Genomic DNA, 15,319 nt, shown 5'->3' on the forward strand with positions numbered 1-15,319 from the left:
GCGAGTGGCACCGACGCCTCAGCTCTGTGTGTTGACTTTAATTTACAGCCATCTTAAATCCATTAGACCAACATGTGTTACAGAATCGCTCTGCCCACAGACAAGCTTTACAGCACGCTGCAGCCCCAGACCCCAAGTACACACACACACAAACACACACAGAGGGTGAACAACAACGTGGGGGCTTGTGTGTGACACATGAAGGTAACGTGCAGAAACAATGCAACAACTTGAAGGGAAGATCTGTGCTTTTCCTTTTACCATTCAAATCCAGTTTTTCTGGTTTCTTCTGAAACATTTTATCTTTTTCTCATAAAAAAAAAAGTGCCCAAATGTCACAAAGCTGCATGTCGCACATTTGCTTTTGTTTTCTCTGTGAGAACATTCTGTGATATAACGCATTCCCCGAGACCTTAACCTGGATTCTCAAACTGAGGCAGAAGTCTCAAGCCGTCCTTTCAAGGTGTGCCCTCACTCCCACTCCAGGCCTCATGAGGTGCACACACACACACACACACACACACACACACACACACACACACACACACACACACACACACACACACACACACACACACACACACACACACACGCTCAGTCTCGTATTTCTATCCTTGTGGGGACCGTCCATTGACTCCCATTCATGTCTAGCCCCTAACCCTGACCCTTACCCTAACCCTAACCCACACTAAAACAAAGCCTAACCCTAAAGAAATGTTTTTGCACTTTTACTTTTTTCAGTAACAACAACATGGTCAAGAAAACACTGTTTCTCCTACTTAGGACCGGAAAAAGGTCCCCACAAGGCACGTCGTTCCACGTTTTGCTATCCTTGTGGGGACATTTGGCCCCAACAAGGATAGAAATACGAGAACGCAGGCAGGCGTGCATCCACATCAAAGCACAGCTGTCTATGTAATTAGGTCGGTATGAAAGACTCTCCAGCAATTCATACCTATTGTCATTGTGGAAACATGCAGTTCACGTGTGTGTACATGTGGCGTCCCGGCTTTTGTTGTTTGAATTTCACCTGTTTTAATCTTTCAAGTCCTGTGAATAGAAAAAAAAAAAAAGTACAGCCATTTGTGAAGGAGTCTTTAAATATAATTAAAGGCAGTTTGCTTTGAATAACACAAGTATACATTGGAAAATCCTATTTATTTTTATTTCATGCATGAAAAGGTAAAAACAATAGTCTCTCAGTTATGGTTCTCTGCATCAGCCAGACTGAGGCAAATGACCCGTGAAATGTTTGCCTGATTTTCGAATTTGCAGAAACACACTGTGGCAGTAAGTACAACCTGTCACATTTTCACAGGAGCTCCTCTCAGAAAAAAAAAAAAAAAGAAAAACCCGCTTTGTTTTCAGCGCAGCCACACAGGGAGCAGATGTTGACACGTTCCTACAACACCTTTCATTGTAATTATTCTGTGTACACTGACACAGTGCTATCACCTCGCACAGGGGTCTGTTGCTACACCAGCCTAATTAGCAATTAACAGTCATATAGTCATGAAAACACCGTCTATTGGGATTCAATGAGGGCTGCAAATAGGTAAAGAAAGGAAAGAAGAACAAAAGACAAGTATCGGTGTCTTATTCATGAGGGAGGGTAAAAATGATGTAACGACTAATTGTGTCTGTATCAAATAAAAAAAAAAGCTAGACTTCATTTTGCCTCTGTAACATAAATGTGTTGTTTTTTTTTGTCTTGATAGAAAAGCTTGTGAGAGCCAGAACACACTCCATCTTTCTGTCTTTGGTGCAATGTTATTTTTGCCCTGAGGCCCAACACAATTAACACCCACCGCCAACTGGTAGGCTGTGCGAGTGTTTGTTCTGAGTGTGTGCGTGCATCCGAGTACACGCATTAACGTATCTGCTCCAGATACATGGGCGGTTTTTAATTTGTTTATTCATTCAGGAAAAAAAAAACTACAATTTCCCTGACAAAATGTATGTTTTCCGACGATTATGAATGTCTGCAGATGCATCGCGGGGGAAATTTCCAGCTTGATTGATTTGGATTTTCATCATATCTGGCTCTTAATTAATTGCTCTTCAGATGTTAATTTCCCCATAAATGTGAAATAAACACTCGGTGAAGCTGTGTTTAATTTAGCTCACAAAGAAGAAAAATTACAGCAACAAGCAAATGTTCAAACACACGTCTCTTGCCATACAGCATCTGGTCAAAAACATACAAATCTCCTCAGATTGATCGCTCTGAAACCCCTCAGCGGCACTCAGCCGCTTGGAATGCATCTGCACATCAATGCAACTCTCTGCAACGAGAAACAATAAACCTTTCTTCTGGGTTAGCAGAAGAACGAAGTCCATGCCATTAATTTATTGCTTCTCGCTTTGAAAGAGTGTGTGTGTGTGTGTGTGTGTGTGTGTGTGTGTGTGTGTGTGTGTGTAAATGAAATATGAGTGGATAATCACAGGCTGGGCATTCTTCCGGCGGTCCGACGGGCAGGTTAGTGTGCTGCACACAGGAATGCAGAACCTTGAAAGTCAAAACAGTAACAGAGTGAAGCAGGGAGACATGACGAAGGCGATGAGGAGGGAGGGGGACGAAGTTTCATCACAATAGAGTAAAATGTTATTAATACAACTTTTTGACTGAGTGAAAATTGTGGGATAACTTCAATTTGCCTGGCGTTTTAGAAGCCCGTCTGTTTCTCTCCTACGCAACAAAATCCGCTGTGTTCTGGCTGAAGCTGCTTTCCAAGAATTTAAAATATCTCCGTTTAGGTTTTCTGTTTATTATGAGGCTTTAAAAATCCCCCAATAAAGGGGGCTTACCACAACAATCACTCTATTTTTTCCCCCCACCTCGTGCCTGCCTCAAACCCCTTCCGTGTTCGTCCTGCACTTCCCATGTAGAATCGCTCCAAATCTGTGTAAATAAGGAAATGCTCCCATTTCGATGCACACTACAGAAGAAAAGATGCATGAAAAGATGTGTGAGCCCCGTAGCACAATACAATTCAGAGGTGTGGAAATCTCCCCTCCTTAATCCAGAAATCAGTGCTGTGGAAAGAGGGATTTGGGGCTGTCACTGCTAAGCTCCTTGTCCCCGGTGTATTATTGGAGCTGTGGCACAGAGAAGAAACACAGGGAGGATGATGATGATGATGATGATGCCACTGCTCGCCGCATTGTAAACAGGTTTCAGTTTTCGGGAAAAAATAAGAATCACGCCAGACCCGAATTTTCAGTGAAGAATGATGCCTCCAGTTGCTGCGGATGCTTATTGCTCTGTGGCATCTGGCCACATCTGCAGCTCGCTCATTCTCCAGCAACAGTCTTCAGATGGATGCGCAGTATTCATGGGGAGGATAGGTGAAAATGTGTGCAGGATGCAGATAAGTGCGATTATTAGCAGTTCAACACATTTTTTTTTTCCTTCTTTTGCAGAGCGCGAGCAGCAAAAAGACGCCGCGCGTCACCTGAAACGCCCACGTTCAGACGGAGATCCACCGTCTGCTGTTAATTAACTGAGAAGCCGCGTTCTCACATATTTGAGCATTGTTAAATCTTTGAACCTGCGCTCTCGCTGCATTAGCGGACGCATTTGAAGCACAAGGGTTGCCGGCATTCATCCTGGCATTGCACAGCGTTTGTGTGAAGCTATGAGCCCTAACAGGGCTAACTAATACTGTGGTGATACTAGCAATGGAGCGTAAGTAGTCCTGGCAGGCAGGAGCAATTCAAGAGACACGAGCAATGTTGGGGAGGTGAGCGGGTCGCAGCACCAGCCCCGTTCTATTCATAGACCGCGCCGATAACAGGTTCACTTCTCTGGGAAAAGCAGCAGGCAGAGGAGAGGGGGGAGGGGGAAGGTGATAGAGCAGAGACAAAGGGAGGGCGCAGGAAAAATTCACCTGTGGAAAAAAAGGAGGAGAGGATGCTCCCGGGTTAAAGCGAAAAGGATGAAACGGGATAATGAGACGTCTGGCAAAAGGAGGCAGCATCTTTTCCGCCCACACGCACCTGCTCTGCAGCCACATGACGCTCTCAGACGTGATTGAGGATGACAGTGACAGAGAGAAAAGAAGTTTCCACAGAGACGGTTGAATGAAGTGGAGTGAGTGGGGAGGGAAGAGAATGGAAACAGGATGCTGGAGGGTTTTCCAGAGAAACTGACACTGACGTGACGTCTTCATGGGAACAGGCACAAAACGGAGCCGCCGTGATGGGCAACAACATACCCAGGCGAATGTGACTCACCGTCGTCACGCCGTCACGCCTGCGGCCGCAGTTTTACACGTCTTCAAAATCATATAGCAGGAAAAACATCCGTCCATCTTCTACACCATTTACTCACACAGAGAGAGACAACCACACACACACTCACACTCACATCCATGCAGGGTCATGGAGGAAACTACATAAATGTGTGCATGTTACAGAGTCATCTGTTGAGCAGATACAGGCCGAGCTGTTTCTCTAGTCGGCCGGTGTGTCATTATACATGGCGGCCTGTCTGTCTGTCTGCGCTCACATGACTTTCCTCTCCACAGTCTCATGTGCCAGTGCAGATCCGGCAGCCATCTTTGTTTTTAACTGCTGTTAAAAAGTCTGGAGATTTTTCTTTCACTGCAATTTATTCACAGACACATTACAGTTTCATTGTGATGATGGCAACGTCGACGCTGGATTTAAAGTTTTGGAGTTAAATGTTATATGGCTGAATTTTGTTTTTGAACATGATAAACATACATTTATTTCTTCCAGTTCAGTCAAAGCTTTTCGCCTAACGATGCAGTGGGATGTAAATGCAACGAATGTTCGAAAATCTGTAATGAACAACTTGAAGTGATGAAATCAAACATCTAACCTGAAATATTCTCTTCATGTTTCCATTTTCACTCCACATGAAGATCATGCAGTGGGCCCCTTGCAGTTTCACTCCTCCTTTAACTAAACCACCCACTCTATTTCGGCTGCGATTGAAGATATTTCAGGTCGTATCACATGACCTCTACAAAGAAAAAACAGCTCCGCCAACCTCGCCAAACCCCGACGGCTACGGAAAAGTCCGCCTCTAATTTAACCGGACCGGTTACATTCCTCGCCTAAAACAAAGCTGTAGCTGTTCGCCATATTAAGGCGATCTCGCAACAGATACCAGCTCCATGTTGAAACGGACTCTAATCCTTCTTTTATACGGGCTGCTTGGTCCTCATCCAGTTGTACGAGAATTGACAACTGAACTCCCCGGAGGCGTAGGCTGTCTCTCTCTTTCAGTGGCCTCAGCAATAATAGTGATAATGCCGTTTATAAATAACACATGTTTCATTACGTACAAATCTCAAAAGGGGAAAAACGAGGACAGAGCTCTGCGGTAATTAAAAGCAGGTAAAACAACAGCGAAAAAGAAAAACTTGGAGTTTTATGAAGATTATTCATGCTTTGTTTTGTTATGAATGAGAAATCCCCAGAACATATTGAAATAGTGTGTGACGCAACAGTTTTCTAGCTGCTTTAAGAGAGTGTGTAGTTTGTAATGTGTCTTCAGGTGGTCCAACCTGATGGTGCAATGGAAGTTATTTTCACCCCTTCCTTATTTCTGTCTCCGTTTCTCTCATTATTGCTGTGATCCACAGGGCTTATTCTCTTCCTCCTTTCTCTCCGCCTCGTCCCTTTCTTCTGCCTCGCTCTCCCTGACTCTGCGCCCGAGCCTGCCCTGACCCAGACGTCTGTTCCCTGTCTGAGCTCCTGCCAGATTCCTGCGAGGGGAGGAATGCACGGGAGGGCCTGACCGAGCCGCAATTAACATTTCGTCAGTGGCGCGTCCACACCTATGCAGGGTGCTTAATGATGGTATATTCATGAAAAGCAAATATTTGCACAGAAAAGCTGTCTCCCAGCGACCGCCGAGAGGAACGGGAAGATAATTGAAAGGAGCTTGCGGCACTTGTGAGGAGGAGAAAAAAAAAAAGGAGAACTGAGATAAATGGAGGACTGGGCTTTTAGGGGACTGCTGGTAGCCGGAGGAGACCCTATGAGGGGTGTGTTGTGACAAGAGGAATCCTGCACAGTGGGGGACGGCGGCTCACGCTGAGAGGACACCAGCAAGCCCGGGAAAAAAAAAATAATACAAGTCTGGCGCGTCAGTGTGGCGAGCAGGAGGGGGATAGAGAGCAGAAGGCTAGGGGGTGACAGGTACAGGCAAATCTTCAGGTGTGTGTTTAAAAACAGTCGTAAAAGAAGAAGAAGAAGGAAATTCTCGGCTAACAAAGGAAAGAGAAGAGACGATACACTGTCGGTTTTCCAAGAGGAGCAGACTGCATACCGTCCTCCATTTCCCCAAAGAACATCCCTCCCTACTGCTGCCCCCAGCTGCGAGTGTGCGCATGCACGCAAACACACACACTCACACACACACACACACACACTTTCAAATGGAGCCTAGCTGTCTTGTTGGGGGAAGGGAACACAGAGATACAGGGAGATGGAGAGGGATAGTGATGGAGAGGGGAAGAGGGGATCGCTGAGGAGAGGCGAGAGATTGAGAGGATGCAACCAGAAGGGGAGGGCTGGAGAGGAAGAGGAAGGAAGATGGAGTTGGATGGATGTTAAGAGAAAAAAAAAAGACTGAGTGAGGAGGAGGAGATTTTTTTTTTCTGTCAATACAAAAAACAAAAGAGGAAGACAGACAGCTTTATGCGACTCTGTGTGCACTTCCACCTGCTGCCCAGTACTAACACAGTGAAACACACACCTGACTCAGCAATATCATGCTATCCGCAGCTACACACACACACACACACACACACACACACACACACCTTCATTTGTCACAGACGTTCTCCTACTCGCCACCACACGCACACAAAATTCCACTGAAATCCCCCTGCAGAGAAGTAATTCAGGAGTCAATAACATGGCATCACACCCAATGTCCCCCTTGAAAATGCACACACACACACACACACACACACACACTTGCATCCCCGCCCCCCTGGTGTGCACGCCCGCACACTTACATGTATGTATACACACACACGCGTGCACTAAATGAGACAGCTGGAGCTATCAAACCAAAGCCTGCGAGAGCCAGCCTTCTTCGGATGGATTTGAGATGTGGGCTTTACCGTATCATCTGCCAGCGCGCTGCTGGGAATGAGACGTCACATTCATAACAGCCTACTGCCTTATAAGGCAATTATCTCTCTCTCTCACTCTCTCTCTCTCTCTCTCTGCATGCCCTCCCCTCACTTATTCTCCCCTTCAGCGGGGGGAGGGATGAGCAGTTTCAATTATGTGCGACAAAGACCAAATTAGGCACCTGGCAATTTCAATACGGCCCCTTTATCTGCATTAGGTTGATAGGATGTGGTCGCGTGTGCTTCTCAAGCACATGGATGGATTCACGCATTTGTTGGTGCGCTGGTAAGCAGATTGCACTGAAATGCCTTGACGATACGAAAAGGATCGCATCTGTGAATCTTGCCGAAAAATGATCAACAATGACCGCAAATGGTGAATAAGACGTCCTCCTTTCTTCATATGGAGCGAGCGCCGCACACTGTTGTGCACATTCCATTATGCCGGTCACACAAAGGCTCAGCGGCAGGCCGCGATCGATCCATCAGCGGCAGCTTTGAGGGCACATTGAGACTTTACTCTCATTGACCACTTCACAATCAATAGCTGCTGATTACTGGCTGGAGGAAGTACTGGCTGCGTATCTGCGCTCGGCTTTCACACACCTAGACCACAATGAGTGCAAGAAATACAACTGAAACCGCCTGCAAACTCCACCGGCACACTCAAAACACACGCTGCAAAATGTTGTTAAAAAAAAAAAAATACACAGCCTGTGCACATAATCTGCAACTGCATGTGTCTGTCGTGTGTTTGGGCCTCGCACAGGATCCTGACAAATGAATCTGATCGTGGAAGTGACTGCAAAAGAGAAAAGCGAGTTTCAGCTCCTGTGCAAATCCGCCCACCACCTCCTGACATCGTATTTGATGACCCCCCGATTCAATCCCGGAAAAATCAACTCTTCATTCTGTGCGAGCGCTCGCTCAACCGTCCTCTTTTTTCCATATCCATGTATGGCGCTGCTGAATAGCTGCGAGGGGGACCCGCCGCTCCTCCCGGTCTCCGCGCCTCCCTGGCAGCCCGGCGTCTAATCCACTGAGCTGCCGAGGAAAGAGTGCTGACTCTGCCCTTTTCCACCGACTATCCCCTAATCCAGCAGGCTGCGGGTCTGGGTGAATAATCCTGGATTAGGAACTCCTCCCTGTGGAGGGGGCACGGGGGTCCCTTGTGGGGGCCCCGTCGCAGTCAGCTGTGCCTGAGGCGCCGCGCTTTTCACACTGTGAGCGAACATAGCAGTCGATCCCAAAAAAACAGGCAAACAGTGTCTGATTAGAATTGAATTGCTTCAAACCTCGCCTTGTCACCCCGAGGGGAGCTGCGGCGCTTATTGGGAGATGAATAATGGTAAATAGGGATAATGGCGGAGAGGCCTTGTGATGTTACAAGTGCTTTTCATTTGAAGTGACAAAGATTTGGACTCAGAACTGGGTGGAACGGGGCCCCCCAACGAAGCACTTTGTTAGCACAGGATACACTGTAATTGATACATTGTTGGAAATGGTGGCTTTTGTCTCCATGAAGAACCCTGACGTGTGTGTGTGTGTGTGTGTGTGTGTGTGTATGTGTGTGTTTCCACCTTCCTTCGCATTGATCTTCCCAGCAGAGGAGAATGAAAAGCTGAATGGAGGTAAAACGTGATCGCAGCTCAGGCCGTTCCCACATGTTTCAAACACGGAGTCAAATCAAACACCGATTTAGAGATTTCACCGACGACACAGAGAACGAAGCCGAACACCGCTCACGCTTCAGTCTCGCCGCGTCTGTCTGCCTGGAAGCTAAGAGAACTATAATAAGCGGTGACAAATTATTCATGTTACTCAGAGACGGATCCAGGACGCGAGACGTGTCACGGCAGTGTGACTGAGGTGAGAAGAGTCAGAGCCGCGGTCTGTGGATGAGGACCGTCACCCTCGCTGTTCCACAGACACGAGGCGAAGCGTGTCAAACGCTGGGACGCCTTCAGTTTCTCTAGAATCATCTGTAATGATATGGAAGAGCGTTTTTCATCAGATTCTTAATTTGAATCGATGACCAGCTGCTGAGCCGACGTATGGATGCAATTAGGTATAAATAAATGATGCGACTCGCGAGAGGATTCCCCTGCAGGTCAATACGAGATCTGTATTTTAATCATCTTATAAAACATCGATTCGGCGTTCGTCCCGAGGCCCGGAGTCCAGACACAAAGCGACGCCACGGAGGATCACCAATCCACGATCAACAAGCTTTTTTTCCATTTGTGTGTATGATGTCCTCTCTACGCACACACACACACACACACACACACACACACACACACACACACACACACACACACACACACAATCACCACTTTATTTACCTGCATGGCTGCCCAAGAGAGACTGGAGCTTGCGTCAGTACACATTTCCCACGGCGCCAGTGAAGCACGACGGAAGACACAGAGGAGGTTTGACACACCGAGTGCGTGTGCGTGTGTGTGTGTGTGTGTGTGGTGGACATCTCATGACAACAACGTGGCAACTAATGCATGCCAGGAAGATTTCTGGAACCAAACTCTGAAAGTTCCTCTGAAATGTTTCAGTGGATACTGTAAGGCTTCACATTTCGTTGTAATAAATTGTCTATTTCTTCTTGCTTCAATCAGTTTTCAAATCTTGACATCTTGACGATGTAATCAGTGTTTAATCGTCTTTGATTCCTTCACCTTTTACAATGAGAGACTAAATGCAAAGTGGTGTTTCAGTCATTCATTTCCTCCCCAGTTCTCCCTCTTCCGAAATATGCAAACACACACACACAGTTGAAGACCGACAGCATAAGGGAGGGGATCTAAAATATGCATGTAGTAATACAGATGTCTGTTTGCGTTCACACACACACACACACACACGCACAGTCTTGTATTTCTATCCTTGTGGGGACCGTCCATTGACTCCCATTCATGTCTAGCCCCTAACCCTGACCCTTACCCTAACCCTAACCCACACCACAACAAAGCCTAACCCTAAAGAAATGTTTTTGCACTTTTACTTTTTTCAGTAACAACAACATGGTCAAGAAAACACTGTTTCTCCTACTTAGGACCGGAAAAAGGTCCCCACAAGGCACGCCGTTCCACGTTTTGCTATCCTTGTGGGGACATTTGGCCCCAACAAGGATAGAAATACGAGAACGCACACACACACACACACACACACACACACACACACACACGCACGCACGCCTGCGCCCTATCAGTGCGCTGCAGTCACACAGTGTAAACCGAAGTGAATGTGGCGCTCGCCGCGCTCCACAATCCGTCATAACACCTGTGACATATCTCTGAGGCTTTCGGCGCGGCAAAGACTCAAAACAACCAGCGAGCTCTAAAATACACAGAAAGTCATAACATATATCTTCACCCCTGTCACCCTCAATCCTCCGACTACCAGCTTTCCCCCGTTCGCCTGCAGCTATTTTGAGAAATGCCTCATTTTCATTTCAATCTTCTGTGCGACGCCGTGCACGCCTGCCATAAGCTGACTCCTTCACCTAAACGACACTAACAGTTGAATAGAGTGCCGACAAGACGGGCTTGAAACAGCGTCTATTGTAATGATAAGAGGGCAAGTCAATCTATTTGCATCCGAGGGTGAAAGGAAATCTATTTCTGTTGCGTTTCGGCGCGTGAATAGAGAGCAGAGTGGAGGATCCAGACGCGTGCGGCAATGTGAGAGCACTGATCGCTGCATGTTTTCTGTCATGCTTCATCAGTGGTTAGCAGAGGAAAACCTCAGTAGCTACGAGCAACATGAGGCGCCGGGTTTGCGTGTAGAAACGAGACTGTATGACTGGACTGAGTATAAATTACTGGAAAGGCTTTTAATTTCACGCTTTGAAACAGTAGATCAGAAGAAAGGCGACAAGATCTGAATATAATTAGTCAGCTAAAAAGAGAAATTTTGATTTAATACATGTTACAATCTTCTAGATGACCCAACCTGTAGATCAGCTGAGTGAGAATGTGGATCCTGCTTCATGAAGGTCGGCCCAAACAGCAGCTCCGCCGCATTCAGCAGGGCGTTATCTGTCTGCTTCCAGCTCGATTACTGCCGCCGCCATTGTGCTAATTGCTCATAACGGTGGTGTAATGGTGTGTTCACAGGTCATTTTCAGGTTGAAAGTTCCGGTGGAACAAAAAATACATATGCAGATTCAGAAATTTCACGGAGTTAGTGTCGTTGATCATTCATGCAGCTAGGAAGCGGAATAGATACCTTTTCCCAGTTCAGTGTTGAAATTACAATAAGTTGTTTCATATATTCTATATAAACTATAGAAACCAACAATTGTTACCAGCATGACTCTTTTGGAAACATAAAGTATATTTCACTGAATGGGAGACCACGAGTGACATCCAATGCTTCTAGGAATTCTCTGCAATTCCCAACTTTCCAAGTGGGAATCTCCCACTGTGAAACTGAAAGTAGTGACATTGACTCAACAAGCATACCTTGATCTGTGCTTTGACTTTCATAGCCGATGCTGAAATTGTCAGTTATGTGCAGATTTCCCTGGGAATGTCGGCTATTTGTTGTTGACACGTGAACTTTCAAATTTTCCATCCAGACGGACACATAAAGAGCACCTCTATAGTCCCGAACGCAGCAGCAATAAGTCACATTTACAAGAATTCATAAATTCTCTTCCTCCAGAAGCCACGATCTAAGGTTTGCATGATGGTTTTATTTCTCTGCCTCCACTCTTCCTGCGCTGCACTGAATATTAACCGGAGACCGAGCTGAAGCTCAGCAATGAAGCAGTAATTCAAGAAGCACATTCTTTCTTAATGCTGTTGCGAATCTTGGCTGTGGATCACGCTTCTCATATACTTGCAGAGAAAACTCAGAAGGTGATGACCCACATTTCCCATCTGTAAGTCTGCCCTGCTTAATCTGAATATGAGTTCTCCACACAGTGTGTGAGAGGAGTGCTGAACGCTGGACGGCAACGAAGATGCAGTCAAACTGAGGACTCTCAGGATTGTATGGGCGAGAGGATAAAACAATAAACAAAACTTGAGTTTTCCTTCTTACAACTGTATTATTATTAGTTTCAGAAAAGTGTGAGATCTGTGTTGGTTTCTGCATAGTGTGCATTTGCTTTATTTTCAGTCTTTATTGTGCATTTATGATGTTCTGAGACATTTTATCTTCTGTCATTGAAAGAAAAAAGCTGTAATTTTTCTGAATTTTAAATGGTATTGAGATTTTTTTTTCTATTTCAAGAGACTATATATTAATTGTAACAGCAGAATATATTCGTCATCGTTTTCAGACTCCAGTTGACTCGTTTTCTCTTACGAAAGTGATTCAGACCTGAAATTTAAGAGGACATTCACGTCTGGACTCGCGGAGGACATATGCGGATAAAAAGCGACATGTAAAGTGAGAGCTCATAAAATCTAAGCGTTGCTGCAGTAACAGAAAACCCTCGCCGCGGTCCGATCTGTCCCCGCTCTCACTGTTATCAGACACGCTGGTGGATCAGGCTGACTGTAACCCCTGGAAGGCCCATTAACACCTCTTGAGGCTGCGGCCCAGCCCCCTCCATAAACAGCCCAGCCGGAGGTCCGTCCTAATGGGCTGAGCTCATTCCCAGCCCGGTCTGCTCCAGGTGTGGAAGCCGAGCCCCGTAATTGATAATTAGGAGGTAATAGCCCGCCGTTCAATGCAGGCCTCACGACAGGAGAGTAGCCAGGCCCCACACTGTCAGTCAGACGAGGAGGAGGGGAGCAAAAGGGGCTGTAATTCAACAATGGCAGCGTTTGACGGGTGGCGGGGCGGGGCGGGGAGGAGAAGTGCTTACTTGGTTGCAGTGACACACGCATATACATACACAGGCGGGCATGTAAGCGGAGTGCGCAGGGAGCCGCTGGAGTGCTACTCCAAGACAAAAGAGCCCGCAAAGCTCGAGAGCGGCGTGAGACTGCCCCGAGGTGGGGTGCGTCGTTACGCGCTCGCACTTCCAATATCAGCCAGAATTCAGAGGAATTTGAGAATCTCCGTGGGCTATGCGTCATCCGCGTTGTCATTTCCGATACACGCTGCATTAAAATAAAAAGGCAGAAGATCTGAGTTAATGAGGAGTGGCATTTTATTCATTTATGCATTTATTGTCATTTACCCTTTATCTTGTTTTCTCTTATAGAAATGCATTAGCCCGGAGAGGAGCTATCAATCAGGGGCTAATGGGTTGTAATTGCTACCAGGCAGGGCCCCATATCGAGGCGGCGGGGTCTCGGGGCGGCAGAAGAAGCACAAGTACAGTAGAGAGCAGTTGATTAAGGCCCCGCTCCCAACAGACTCCGCTTCATTCTTCAGTAGAAGGAGCGAGTGCAAGAAAAAGCCGTACGTTTTTGAGTCTTCCAGAGAAAATACCTGCAACACCCAAACGCGTCCTCGCTCCCCGGAGACGCCCGCCAGCCCGACTCTCCCCTCGCTCTCATGAGCAAACAGCCACCTGACGGCGGCGGCTGCTCGCATCCCCGCAGCTGTCCGTGACAGTCGGTTGATCGCTGTCAAGACGCCGCAGCCGTCAGGCACTCCGTCAAAACAACCACAACAAACAGGCGGAGCCAGATAGGACGGCGAGAAGCCAGTTTAGGGTTAAACTGTGGGAAACACGCTGCCTGCCTCTGCTGGGTTGCTCTCATGGGAGGCCTTATATTGTTTGTCAAAAAGCTGGGATGGAAATCCCCTGTGAGGCAGAATTTCACACTTGGTCTTTTTTTTTTCTCTCTCTCTTTTCTTTATCTCTGCAGAGAGAAAGGAATGCAAACTGCAAAACAACACTTCATGTCAAAGCAGCTCGAAGAAGAGCTAAACCAGGTCAGGTGTTGTGTGTTTTTAACAATCGAGGTGGTAAACACAGCTGCTGGCGTATTCTACATGGTCCACTCCATGAAGGACTGGGCTCAGAAAAGTTCTTGATTCCACACTGAGCGCCAGCGCTGTACGTTTTTCACTGTAGCAACAAACATAAATGTTGCACTACGTGATAAAAAAGAAAGAAAGAAAAAAAAAAACACTGCTGGAACAAAGCTGCTCTTGTTTGTAACACTTAAGCTGGCTTAAGGATCCTGTTGAGAAACGTCCTGTGAAGTGAAGAAGAGAGAAATGTCAGTGAGGGGACGAGACGCGCAGCAGAAAGTGAAGACTTCTTATGCATATATTTACAAAAAGAAAAAAGAAATGAATGTACCAACTAAACCGTTTCTACTTGACCTGAGAGGCGGAGGTGGAGGTGGAGGTGGAGGGGGGTCATGTGGTTCAAGTTGTGCGAGGGGAGGCTCCCACCCCCCCTTTCTTTACAGCTCTCCATGTTAGCTCACTTGAAACAGGTCCCATTGTGCATTGATGACTTCTCTCCACTCGTGCTCCTGCCACGCCGGGTATTTAACTCGCGGCCACCGTTCGCCATATAAAGTCATGCTTTCAACCCCGACTGGCATAATTCTGGAGCAGCTCTGGAAAAGGACATCTGGAAACTTCTGTCACATGGGGACAGAACCATAATTAAAGAAAAGTTACAAGCGAGACTTTCTGTTTGGTTGAGAGGAATTTGAAGCTTTGAGCTCTGAGTGTCGAACAAACGATCCGGGAGTCAAAACGACCCCCAAGAAAACTTTCTGAAAACAGTATTTTGTTGTCACTGCGGGGAATTTAGTGCGAGATCTGGACACAGCGGTGCGCTGAGACCCGAGCTGAGAGGTCAGTGAAGCAGCAGTGAAAATCTAACAACCTCATAAAGTGTCATCAGCATCAAACGCCGCATGAAGGCTGCAAAACTGCACAAGCAGACAACTGGAATGCTAAAAATAACCTCGAGTACAAGTTGCAAACAAATCGAAACCTATAAAGTAATGAAGCATTGCATGTAAGTTAAAAACTTAAATAAAAAAAAAAGAAATGTCTTTAAATAAAATCTTAAAATCACATTTGTAATTAATCATTAACTGTATGGAAGAGCATTAAATGTAAACAATGTTCTGTTTGTCCCTTTCTTAAATAGTCTGAGTGTATTTTATGTTTAAAGTGATGAAATGATGCAGAGGATGAAAGCAGTGATTAATAAACGGAGTCATTTTAAGCCCAAGATTTATAAACTGTCGTCCTGCTTTATTTTGGTGTTTTATGAAGGTTCCTCATGAAAGTGTGGCTGCATTTCATTTATT

General features: G+C 46.3%; 1 long non-coding RNA gene across 1 annotated transcript; it reads left to right on the forward strand.

Moving 5' to 3' along the window:
• Nucleotides 1-1,283: 1,283 nt before the first annotated feature.
• LOC115387367 (uncharacterized) lies at nt 1,284-15,319 on the forward strand. The gene is made up of 3 exons (XR_003931362.1): nt 1,284-1,294; nt 3,624-3,630; nt 15,210-15,319. It is a non-coding gene; the product is annotated as an uncharacterized LOC115387367 (long non-coding RNA).

This window comes from Salarias fasciatus, chromosome 4 (genome assembly GCF_902148845.1).
Source record: "Salarias fasciatus chromosome 4, fSalaFa1.1, whole genome shotgun sequence".
NCBI lineage: Eukaryota > Metazoa > Chordata > Actinopteri > Blenniiformes > Blenniidae > Salarias > Salarias fasciatus.